The 11,859-nt window shown below is 36.6% G+C and overlaps 2 protein-coding genes across 2 annotated transcripts in view; one reads left to right on the forward strand and one right to left on the reverse strand.

Annotated features, from left to right (window-relative positions):
- The window catches only part of LOC105212593 (gamma-secretase subunit pen-2), a 303,679-nt gene that overhangs the window by 171,419 nt on the left and 120,401 nt on the right, over window positions 1-11,859 (forward strand). The window lies entirely within an intron of this gene.
- LOC105212634 (uncharacterized) overlaps window positions 1-11,859 on the reverse strand; it is a 123,227-nt gene that overhangs the window by 109,842 nt on the left and 1,526 nt on the right. Inside the window, exon 1 of the mRNA XM_029040393.2 lies at window positions 11,375-11,859. This exon is cut by the window's right edge and continues 1,526 nt beyond it. The gene's annotated coding sequence lies outside the window, so the exon portion shown is untranslated. The remainder of the gene's footprint in view (window positions 1-11,374) is intronic.

Genomic DNA, 11,859 nt, shown 5'->3' on the forward strand with positions numbered 1-11,859 from the left:
ACAATATCAAGCGAAAATTATCGTGGTCGAAGACCGGTGAATCATCCCAAACAGTGGCCAAGCCGTGATTGACGGCCAGGAAGGTAAGTAAGTTGCTAAGTGTTTGCTGGGATTGCAAGGAAATCATCCACTATGAGGAGCTCCCATATAGCCAGGCGCTCAATTCTACAATCTACTGCGAACAACCGGACAGCTGGAAACAGGCGATCGACCAGAAGCCAAACAGAATTGGGCCTCCACCAGGACAACGCCAGAGGAGGCTTTAGCGCAATTCACACGTACTCTATGAGTCACCTTTGCATCCCGAAAAAATTACGGTTTGGTGCGGCTTATGGGCCGGCGGCGTCATTGGTCCGTACTTCTGCCGTGATGGTCAAGACCGGCACGTTACGGTAAAGGAGAATCGCTACCGCTCAATGATAAACGTATATTTTTGGCTCGATTTGGATGATATGGACTTGGGCAATATGTGCTCCCAACAGGACGGCGCCATAAGCCACACAGCGAATGTCACAATCGATTTATTGAAAACCATTTTTGGTGAAAGTCTTATCTCACGAAATGGTCGAGTCAATTGACCGCTGGGTCGTGCAATTTGTCGCCGATTTTGTCGTACGAATATCGATCGTGAAATTGCAGCAGTATCGACCGATTTATGCTTGAAAACCGTCGAAAATTGGGTTCAGCGTCTGGACTTCTGCAAGCGTACACGTGGTGACCAATGCCATAGAATGTACTTTTACAGGAATTTCTTTGATATACCAAAACGGTTTTGTTTTATTAAAAAAAACTTTTTTAGAGAGCTTTAACTGTTTGAAACCCCTTGAAAAAGCTTGCTTAGCTATATCTGCATTTCCATTTATATTTTCGACTACATATGTATGTATATAAAGTCTCAAGGAAATACCAGATTTTTCTAACGATAATTTTTCTATTCGATTCCCTTTTTGCGCCAGCACAAAGCGGTCTAAACTTACCTAATTTCGGATCGAATTAATAATTCCTTACCTCTTCTCTATAAAAAAAAAAATTAACTAAAACACTAAAAAATCTCGAGATCAACTTTATCGATTTGCCTAATCACTTTAAGAAGAGTCCATGAGAGTAAAATATACTCTCTAAGTTTAGTTGTCCACTATTTAATATATAACGAAGGGAAAGGCTTCTTCTTCTGACGAGTTCTATAAACAACATTTTTTCGAAGAAAACTTAAAACTCAAAGGACTTCTTGTGTGACATCAAAAATAGCAACATTAGTCTAACAAAAAAATGTTTACTTACAAAAATCGCAAGCTCATCAGAGTTAGTTAGCTTTATCTAATATATTTCAAATAGATGAATGTTCCTAGTATAGATCGTTTATTGATTCTTCAAAAACAAGCCTCGAAGTCATTGCACTAAAGAGAAAAAATTCGTTTGAAATTGGGTATAAATTACCCTCTCCCCTACGAAACTCTGCTCAAACATATATATATCCGTATTTCAATAGAACTGTCAGTCGAAAGAAATTAATACTATTTAACTACAACAAAGCAAACAAAAACAAAGATTACAAAACTTGTGTGTTAAGCGGAGAATCAAAGGAATCTGAAATGAACAACGCCGGAAGTGAAATAAGACAACTCCGAAGAGCATTCGCACCGGCAGCCGAGAGGAAGTGCAAAGAAGTGGAAGTATTTGTGTTTCGTTGATAAAATATGGAACACGGCAGGCAAAGTGCCACTAGAAACCAGAGCAGTGCCTAGTGATAGACGCATAAGCGATCTGCACACACACAAACACACAGAAAACTCTTCGCAGCGCGGAGAACAATGAAGGCCCGAATGAACAGATTTGTGCCGCAAGGCAGTGAAATGAGCAATCAGCAGGCGAAATGCGATGCGGCGTGGTGAGTCAGTGGAGGAAAGTGTACATTTTGCGCAGACAATACACGAAAGCTGCAACAACAATAGCAACACTAAAGGAAATGGAGAAAACTGGAAGACAAACTAATACATGGGATAAAGAAGAGGTTGAGGTAGGTAGAAGGGATACACAGAAGGGAATGCTACAACACATTGAGTGTATTTAAGTATGTAAGCGAGTGTGTGCCACTCAACAGGTGCAATCGATGTTATGCGCCGCCAGGTAGCGATGTGTGTGTGTTTTTGTTCAAGCGCTGCTGACTGGCATGTCGACAGCTAGCAGCTTACAAATATCACAATATCACTTTTGCTCGTATTGTGTAGTTTATTGTTTCTCTCACGTCTTTTTGTTTTAGTTTCGTTATTATTTATTATTTTCCCAGTCAACGGCGCACTTTTGCTGTTATAAGCTACCTGATTGCCACACACACTCACACAAGGTGTGTAGTGCAAAATATGTTGAAACTATTTGCAAACACCAGCAATTGTATCCTTACCAGGCTTATAAATAAATATACATGTATGTAGAAATATATATACAAATATGTTTGACTGCTTTTCTGAAGCTTTATTATTTATTATTAGCTCAACGGAAGTGAAAAGTTATAGAAGTATTCTAGTATTCAACAGTTGAAAATTCAAAAATAGGATTTTTTCATGTCTTTTTTTTTTCAAGTAAAATAATGTTATTTTCCCTACGAAACAAGACTCCTTTTCAGTTGGTCTTTTTGTCAGCTGTTATTTGATTTGTAGTCAGTTTTTCAATCCATTTCATAATTGCATTGAACAGATTTACTCCGGGACAACGTCTGTTGCTGACTGGGGCCGTCTCCAGTTGCTACAAAAGAATGGTCAGAAATTGAATATGTCAGCTGGAATTTATACGACCCGGCCGCGTCGATCACTTCGTCGAAATCTATTTTAAAACATAATGGCTAACCTTTGGTTTTATAATAAAGCTAAATTCTTGGTACTAATATTAAATTATATGCTTATTATTTCTTAAAAAAAAAGAACACATGACAAAAACTACTCTTTAGAAATTCGATATCATGTTCCCAGAACAAATAGTCAATGTTAGACCTCTCATTGTTTTAAGGGCCCCTAGACACGATAATTCTTAACCAGTCAAGATATAGGGTTATATGTATGAACAGAATGATGAGACGAGTTGAAGTCCTGATGTCTGTTTGTCCGTTCGTCCGGCGGTCCGTGGAAAATTGGGCATCACCGTATACAATACTTTTTTTTGTGAATGTCTTGCAACCAATAAAGTATATCAACCAACCATAAAACTTGATATAATCAGATAATAGCCACGCCCATCTCCCATACAAAATTTAGGTTGCGAATTACTAAAAGTGCGTTAACTCACTGATATTGATTACTCGGAGTTGATTTATGTTACGCAGCATGATGAAAACTCACACTACTTTTAATTGCAAAGTGAGTGGTGATAGTACAGGCAATTTTAAATAGTTTGGGATAATTGACTACGTCATCCTGGTTTGTAGCTGTGTCAACTCTCTTGGACCGAAATTCTAAATTGTCGCATTAAGATCATCGGTATTTTTTTTTTACCACCAATATAGGTCATTCAATCAGTAATTTATGGTTATCATATTGAGGTTTCATGTCAGGAAAACTTCTCTTTCGAGTCAATGAAGTGAAAGAAATCTGTTGGAAATGCTATTAATCCATCGAGGTGTCAACTGCGACCCTACCATTTCCAACTGCTTCTACAATCGCAATTTGATATTGTTGCAAAAACACTCATATGTTAGCTGTTAATTGGCGATTCTTTATGTGTCGCCACAAAGTAAATGATTTTAGGCATGCGATTAGCCCGTCAGTAACAGTTGATCCAGGAATAATTGGAAGAGTCTGGCGTAAATCACCTGTTAACAGAATCCTGGCTCCATAAAAAACGTTTATCGACAATCAAGATCTTTTAAAGTCCTGTGCAGTACCTCCAGCGACTTCCTGAATATTTGGAAAATCTTCGTTATAGCGCTATTTTTGGCGATTTTGCCGACTGGTGTTTCGTTCATTTGCAATTTAGGAGTAATTTCAAGGCCGAAGGTGCCAAGTTGCCCCTATTCCCGTTAACCTTGGTGGTGATAATGAGTGAAATTGGTTGTGGAATTACATCAGCCTCATATACTAAATATGATGATTTTCTATTGGACTTTATGTCGAATATATAGGTCAAATTGTGTGTTATCTTAATAAAAATAGAGCAATAATTTGCGAGAGTATAAAATGTTCGGTTGGACCCGAACTTAGCCTTTCCTTATTTTTTACAAATTGTTTTGGGCTATCGACACAACCTAATACAATTAAAGAATAACAATAACAATATTTTAACAAAGCAACAATGACAACCTTCAAAATATTATTTTTTTGTTTTCTCTTTTTATATTTTTCTTGTCAAATCGAATAAAATTCTCTTATTGATATCTTCCTCGCAATTTTTCCATATTTACTCACTTTCTAATCTTTTAAAGTTAAAAAAATTTAGGGACCACCTTTAACATTTAGGAGGATGAAAAATAGATGTTGTCCGATTCTCCACCCTAGCCGATATGCACGCTAAGATTCACGAAAATCGGTCGAGCGGTTTCAGAGGAGTTCAATAACGTACATACACCGTGACACGAGAATTTTATATATTAGATATAGCAGAAACTAGCTGCACTCAGATTTTTATGTATGTATGTATGTGATTGGCGTTGCAACCGTTTACCTCTCTCTCTCCTTCGCAGTTCGGCGCCAGTTGGAGATCCCAAGTGTAACCAGGTCGCTCTCCACCTGGTCCCTCCAACGGAGTGGATACCTTCCCCTTCCTCGGCTTCCTCCGGCGGTTACTGCATCGAACACTTTCAGGGCTGGAGTGTTTTCGTCCATTCGGACAACATGACCTAGCCAGCGTAGCCGCTGTCTTTTTATTCGCTGAACTATGTCAATGTCGTCGTATAACTCGTACAGCTCATCGTTCCATCGTCTGCGGTATTCGCCGTTGCCAATGTTCTGAGGACCATAAATCTTGCGCAAAATTTTCCTCTCGAAAACTCCTAGTGTCGTCTCATCTGATGTTGACATCGTCCAAGCTTCTGCACCGTAAAGCAGGACGGGAATGATAAGCGACTTGTAGAGCTTGATTTTGGTTCGTCGAGAGAGGACTTTACTGTTCAATTGCCTACTCAGTCCAAAGTAGCACCTGTTGGCAAGAGTTATTCTGCGCTGGATTTCGAGGCTGACATTGTTCGTGTTGTTGATGCTGGTTCCCAGATATACGAAATTATCTACGACCTCGAAGTTATGACTGTCAACAGTGACGTGGGAGCCAAGACGCGAATGCGCCGACTGTTTGTTTGATGACAGGAGATATTTCGTCTTGTCCTCATTCACCTCCAGACCCATTCGCTTCGCCTACTTATCGGTTATCTGGATATCGGTTACCAGATTACCACCTTGGTCTCTACATGAGGATGCTCCGGTCTTGAAACCTCCGTTAAGTCGCTTCATTTTTTCATAAAATTTTCGAGCATTCCCTCTGTCTGCCAGCTTCTCAAGCTCTTCTTACTCACGCATTTCGGCCTCTTTCTTTTTTTGTCTGCAGATTCGTCTCGCTTCCCTCTTCAGCTCTCGGTATCTATCCCATCCCGCACGTGTTGTGGTCGTTTGCAACGTTGCGAGGTAGGCAGTCTGTTTTCTCTCCGCTGCGAGACGGCACTCCTCATCGTACCAGCTTGTTTTTTGTCGTTGCCGAAAACCAATTGTTTCGGCTGCAGCGGTACGCAGTGAGTTTGAGATGCCGTTCCACAGTTCCCTTATACCGAGATGCTGATTAGTGCTCTCAGAGAGCAGGAGTGCAAGTCGAGTAGAGATTTTTATACAAAATGGAAAATGGGTATGACATCACCCACTTATGAGTCAAAAACCGTATCTCAGGAACTACTCCAAAGATTTCAATGACTATAACATTTTAAGACCCCGGATATCGAACATGAAAAACTCAGTGCTTTTAGGTAATTTTTTCACCGAAAATATCAGTAAATATCTCAGATATTTTAATTTAATTCAGGGCGAATCTTTTGCTGTCTCTCCGTACCAAAAATGGTTAAAATCGGGTCATAACTTCCCCTAGCTTAAGATACCTTATATTCGGATTATCAAACTTCCTAATGGCTTTATACCGAATATATCGGTTAATATGTGAAATATCTTAGCAAAATTAAATGAGCATATAGTCTTGGATATAGTGTACCTTTTTGGTGAAAATTAGTAGAATCGGTTCAGGAATTATCCTATATATGATGATTTTTGTTATTCTATTGGGCTTTATGCTGAATATTTGACCCATATATTGTTGTGTGTTATCTTAATTAAACTATATCAATAAATTGCGAGAGTATAAAATGTTCGGTTGTACCCGAACTTAACATTTGTTTCGTTGCTCTTGAGTATATATTTCTAGCTTAAACTTTGTAAAAGATACTATCATACTTGACGCGCGCACGATGGATGACTAGAGTAAACATTTAGAAAACTGAATCAAACTGTCTATCACATATCTTTCGTGGTGCCTATGTATTATAATTAGGTGAAGTTGAGCTCACATCTCATATAACGGTATTTTTTAAATTATTAAAAAGTGGGCGTGGCTTCGCATTCTAATATGTAAAGTTACTTCAACAAATCTTATTGAAAGTATTTCTCTTTATTATTTCATGAAATAAATGGAAATTGGTGAATAAGATAACGAACATGAGGACTCCAGCTACATGGTTGACTTCATTTCGAAACTATTGGCAGTTATCTAATATCCATTTTTGAACTTCCGGTTGACTTTATATATTGTTTACGTAATATAATATCTTACAGTAAATATATATGTGATATCTTAACAAAACTATGTGAATCTATTAACTTAGATTTACTAAAGACTGATGCAGAAAATCAGTAAAATCGGTAAATGAATTGTCTCAGGCCCTATATACTGAATTTCAACATTTCCGCCCCTCTTAGTGACTTTTTATTGATTTTATCAGTTAGTATCTGAGAATAGTTTATGAAAAATTTATTTTAAATAATTAAAGAAATCGGTCCATATGGGGGCACATATACCTTCATATACCAAATAGGTATATTCATTAAAACCATTCACGAAAGATATATCAAGGTCTCGTGATATTTTAAAATTATCAATATGACCAATTTCCCACCAAAATCAACAACCGAAAGCACTCAAAAGTTGCAAACTTCAAATTTCCAAGCATATTTTCACAACAACTTTGTTGCAAAATTAACTCGAAAGTGTGAGCTGACAAGCGTGTGGCACGAACTCACAAGTTATAATGACTTTTAAATTCTCAAATAACAACAGTGATTATGTACACATATGTATGTATGTATGCATAGCAACATGAGCAAGAATTCATTATGAACAGACACACATGTGCTCTCGCTGGTCCACACGGCGTATGAGTAACATCGCAAACATGCGTTGTCAGGCGCCAAAAGCCGCTTGGAAGCTGTGCACTTTCACTTTCCCGTTACCACTTATATACATGTCGACTTGAGGACCACACTTAATGTACTACTTCGTACTTGAACTAGTGGCGACAGCCGAATTTGATTATTCGCTTCACCCCACTTGGCACCGACCGTCGACTAACGGCATTTTCGAAGTATTGCCATTCACCGTTTGACGCATGGAAATTTCCAGCCAGCAACAACAATAACACACACAGAAACGCACACGTGCGTACTTGAGTTGCACTGCTTTCTGGCTTACTTAAACATTTATGCGTTGAAATGTGCAAAAGTTTTGGGCATGAAAATGGAAATATACCGCACCGAGTGAATGGTGCGCAAAAAACCACAAAAAGCTGGCAAAAGAGATATATAAAGAATGAGAAAAGCCATCACTTGCTGACTTTTGTGATTACATTTCAGTCAAACAAATTTACTTTTGCCAAAGTCATTAAGCTCTCCGTGAGATTCACTTACAGGCGACGCTGCAACGCTGTTTAATACCGTTATCGCCGCGTTGCTCTGATTGCTGATCTGATCTGTGGCGATAATAGATTGTGGTGAAAGTTATTTGCTTCACTGTTGCGCGGCAAAAGTTTGACTATCCGAAAATATTTTGACGGGAAAAGCATTAGTGTAATGAAATTAGGCAAATATTTCTGAAATTTGGATATTGTTGGAAATTTTTTTATTATGCTGAGATAATTATATTAATTTATAAATATTAAAATAGCGAAAATTACATTTCCATTTCACAAAATTCAAATTATCGAAATTCCAAGTATCACAATCGGCTGTAGATAGTCTTTTGAAAGAGCCGTAGTTTTCTTTCAAAATGTCGATACAAATATTTTTTATTAAATCCTAAAAACAGAAAGAAAATTTCGTTTTTTTTTCATTTTTGAACACTTATACTATGTTTACATATGACAAGATTATTTCCATTTACGAGTTTAACTCGATAATCTGTAATTAAGAAACGAGTTTTCCCATACAAAATTCCTCTCTGTATAATCCGAGATTATAAAATTATCTCGTTTTATACAACTAGATTTTCGGTGTTATTCCTAGGTTTATCGATAATTTTGCGAAGAAAAGGAGAAATGTCAAATGAAAATGTAAACAACAATGGCTGACAGCGAGAGAAATAAATGTAATACAACAACAAATGCAACATATTTGACAATTGATAATCTCATTTGGCTATATGTAAACGGTTAGATTATTGAACGAGCTTAGAACGAGATTATTTTCATATGTAAACATACTATTAATCCCTTAAAACAATGATGATGCCATCTCTTCAAGTTAAGAGGCAGAAATTTACTTTAAATTTACTAGGTGAATATTTTTATACTCTCGCAACAAAGTTGCTACGAGAGTATTATAGTTTTGTTCACATAACGGTTGTTTGTAACACCTAAAACTAAAAGAGTTAGATATATACCAAAGTGATCAGGGTGACGAGTAGATTTGAAATCCGGATGTATGTCCGTCTGTCCCTCTGTCCGACTGTGCAAGCTGTAACTTGAGTAAAAATTAAGATATCTTGACGAAACTTGGCACAAATATTCCTTGGCACCATAAGAAGGTTAAGTTCGAAAATGGCGGAATCAGACCATTGCCACGCCCACAAAATGGCGAAAACCAAAAACACATAAAGTGTCATAACTAAGCCATAAATGAAGTTATAAAAGTAAAATTTGAAATAAAGGATCGCACTAGGAAGGGGCATAATTGGATGTAATTTTTTTGGGGAAGTGAGCGTGGCCCCGCCCACAAATCGGTTATTTGTATTTAACTCGCAAACCAATAAAGTTCTCTTACGTACCCCACCACACACCATGAAAATAGTTGAAATCGGATAATAACCACGCCCACCTCCCATACAAAGGTTAGGTTGAAAATTACTAAAAGTGGGTTAACTAACTAACGAAAAACGTCAGAGACACTAAATTTTGCAAAAGAAATAGCAGAAGAGAGCTGTACTCATATTTTTTTACAAAATGGAAAATGGGCGTGGCACTTATGGATCAAAAACCATATCTCATGAACTACTCAACCGATTCGAATGAAATTCGGTATATATTATTTTCTTGGCACCCTGATGACACGTGTGGAAAATGAATGAAATCGGTTCACAACCACGACAACTTCCTATGTAACTCAATTTTGAACTCCATCTTATTCCGTCACTTTATAATATATACATATGGAACCAATGAAGATAGCGAAATAAAACTTTACACAAATACTGTATATTATCTGTGGCATCACTTCGAAATCGGACTATAACTTTTCAAAGCCCCGAATACCGAATATGAAGAATTCAGTGTCCCATGGTAATTTTTCATCGAAAATTTCGGTAAATCTCTCAGGTATCTTAATTTAATTTAGAGGAAATATTTTTCTTCTAATAGTGTAACTTCCCCTACCTCTCATATACCTAATTATAGGATTTTCAAATTGGGTCAAATTGTGTGTTATCTTAATAAAAAATATATCAATAAATTGCGAGAGTATAAAATGTTCGGTTGCACCCGAGCTTAGCCTTTCCTTACTTGTTTTAATTTATTTTTTTTTTTATTTTTTACTACCGATTTGAGGCTAGAAATTTCTTCACTGAATGGTATAAATTATCTTCGGCATTCATTTCTCCATCAATATTAATTCTCAGCTCCGTTATAAAATTCTTTCTTCTTCTTTCTGAATGTTTAACGTTTGTTTCTATCGTTTCTGAGGTTTGTAATATATTTCATAGCTTGCAACGAAGCGACTACAACTTTTAGAACATGCTTATATATTTTGCTTTAAATCCTATGTTTTTTTTATTTTCATCGCACAAATCATATTAACCTGATGTGTTAGGAAAATGTTAAATTTGCAAGATGATGGCGTTAGACTACTATGAGGCCATTCCCATGACAGTCAGTTCAAAATAACCGAAATAGACCCGGTTTTTATCCGGGCAAGGACCGTCAAATCGAAAGCATTCTTCAAAATTATTTAAGGAATAATGGTTTATGTCGCTACAACAACTACTTTGATGAACTTTGAAGCATAATACGAGGTTCTTGAGGTTTAATAATTGTACCACCCCAATTCTCGGAAAATATTTAAGAATCGATCTAACTATTTTTTGAAAACATTGTATTGTAATATAGAAGACAGCAATATCTCTCTATAACAACAGAATATCATCTCTATTATAAAAAAAAAATTAAGGTGGGGTGAAATTAAGTTTATGGTTCACAAGATCGATAAAATTTAATAAATGCAACCATTGAAGAGCGCTTAGCAAGAACAACTCTTTCTTTTCGAAGATCCTGAATCTTTTATTTTAACTATTCATCAGTATTACATTGCTATTTAAGATCATGTGTATCGAAGATTATTATTATTTACATTCAAGAACCCGAGTTATAAATTTGACATCATCCTTCTATATAAAACCCATATATGATATGTAATCAAAAACAGTTATTTCAAAAATCGAAATGATATTGGATGGGGCTAGGTTGAAGAAGACAACATTCTTTTTAACGAGGGATAAATATTTTTTCAAAAAACTTAAATTCCCGTTATTTTTATAACATACCGTATATAGGTAGAGACTAGACCATTGTTGATAGCCAAAACTGACAAAACTGACACAAGTCATTGTTTTTTTTTACAATGTACATCCATTAAACCTATTGTTTTAGACAAAATGGAGATGGACAACATTGCTTGTGAATGTAATATAATCTCTAGTCAGCTTAACAAATACAACATAGAACTTTCCATACCTCATATATATGGATGACCTATAGTGACTCAAAATTTAAATGTATTCAAATAAATTTTGAAATAAAATCATATTTCTTAAAAAAATTTCACGCAAAAAAGTATTACTTTGTACTTTTATATAAACATAAAACTTAAACACTCACCTTCAGCACTCCAGAATGTAGCAATCCGCAGAGCAATAAAAACTGTACGCGACAAACACTAACGGTATACTCGTACAATAATAATTATTACTTTTTACTCAGTTTCATGTTGTTGTACAGCTAGGTACCTTATAAATGAGGGTCGAACGCTTAGTTGCTCCCCCAGCGAAGGGAAGTGTCGCCAATGCTTGGCCACATAGGTGCGCGTGTGGCACAACACAAACGCGTTAAACGAATCACAACGCACGAAATCGAGTCAAGTTGAGAGAAGGCGGCACACACAAGCAAGCGAAAGGATACACGATATTATTACCGCTGGCGCCACTTTATTGTATTGGTACACTAGCAAATGCCATTAAAATCATTTACAAATTAACAAACACCTACAAAGGTGGGTGACTAAGTGGCAAATGCAAAGGGTTGCGGGAGGGTACACCGTGGCGTATGAGTGATATATTTTTTTAATTTTCTTGAATTGTGAGGAT

The sequence above is a fragment of the Zeugodacus cucurbitae genome, chromosome 6, assembly GCF_028554725.1.
Source record: "Zeugodacus cucurbitae isolate PBARC_wt_2022May chromosome 6, idZeuCucr1.2, whole genome shotgun sequence".
NCBI classification, from domain to species: domain Eukaryota; kingdom Metazoa; phylum Arthropoda; class Insecta; order Diptera; family Tephritidae; genus Zeugodacus; species Zeugodacus cucurbitae.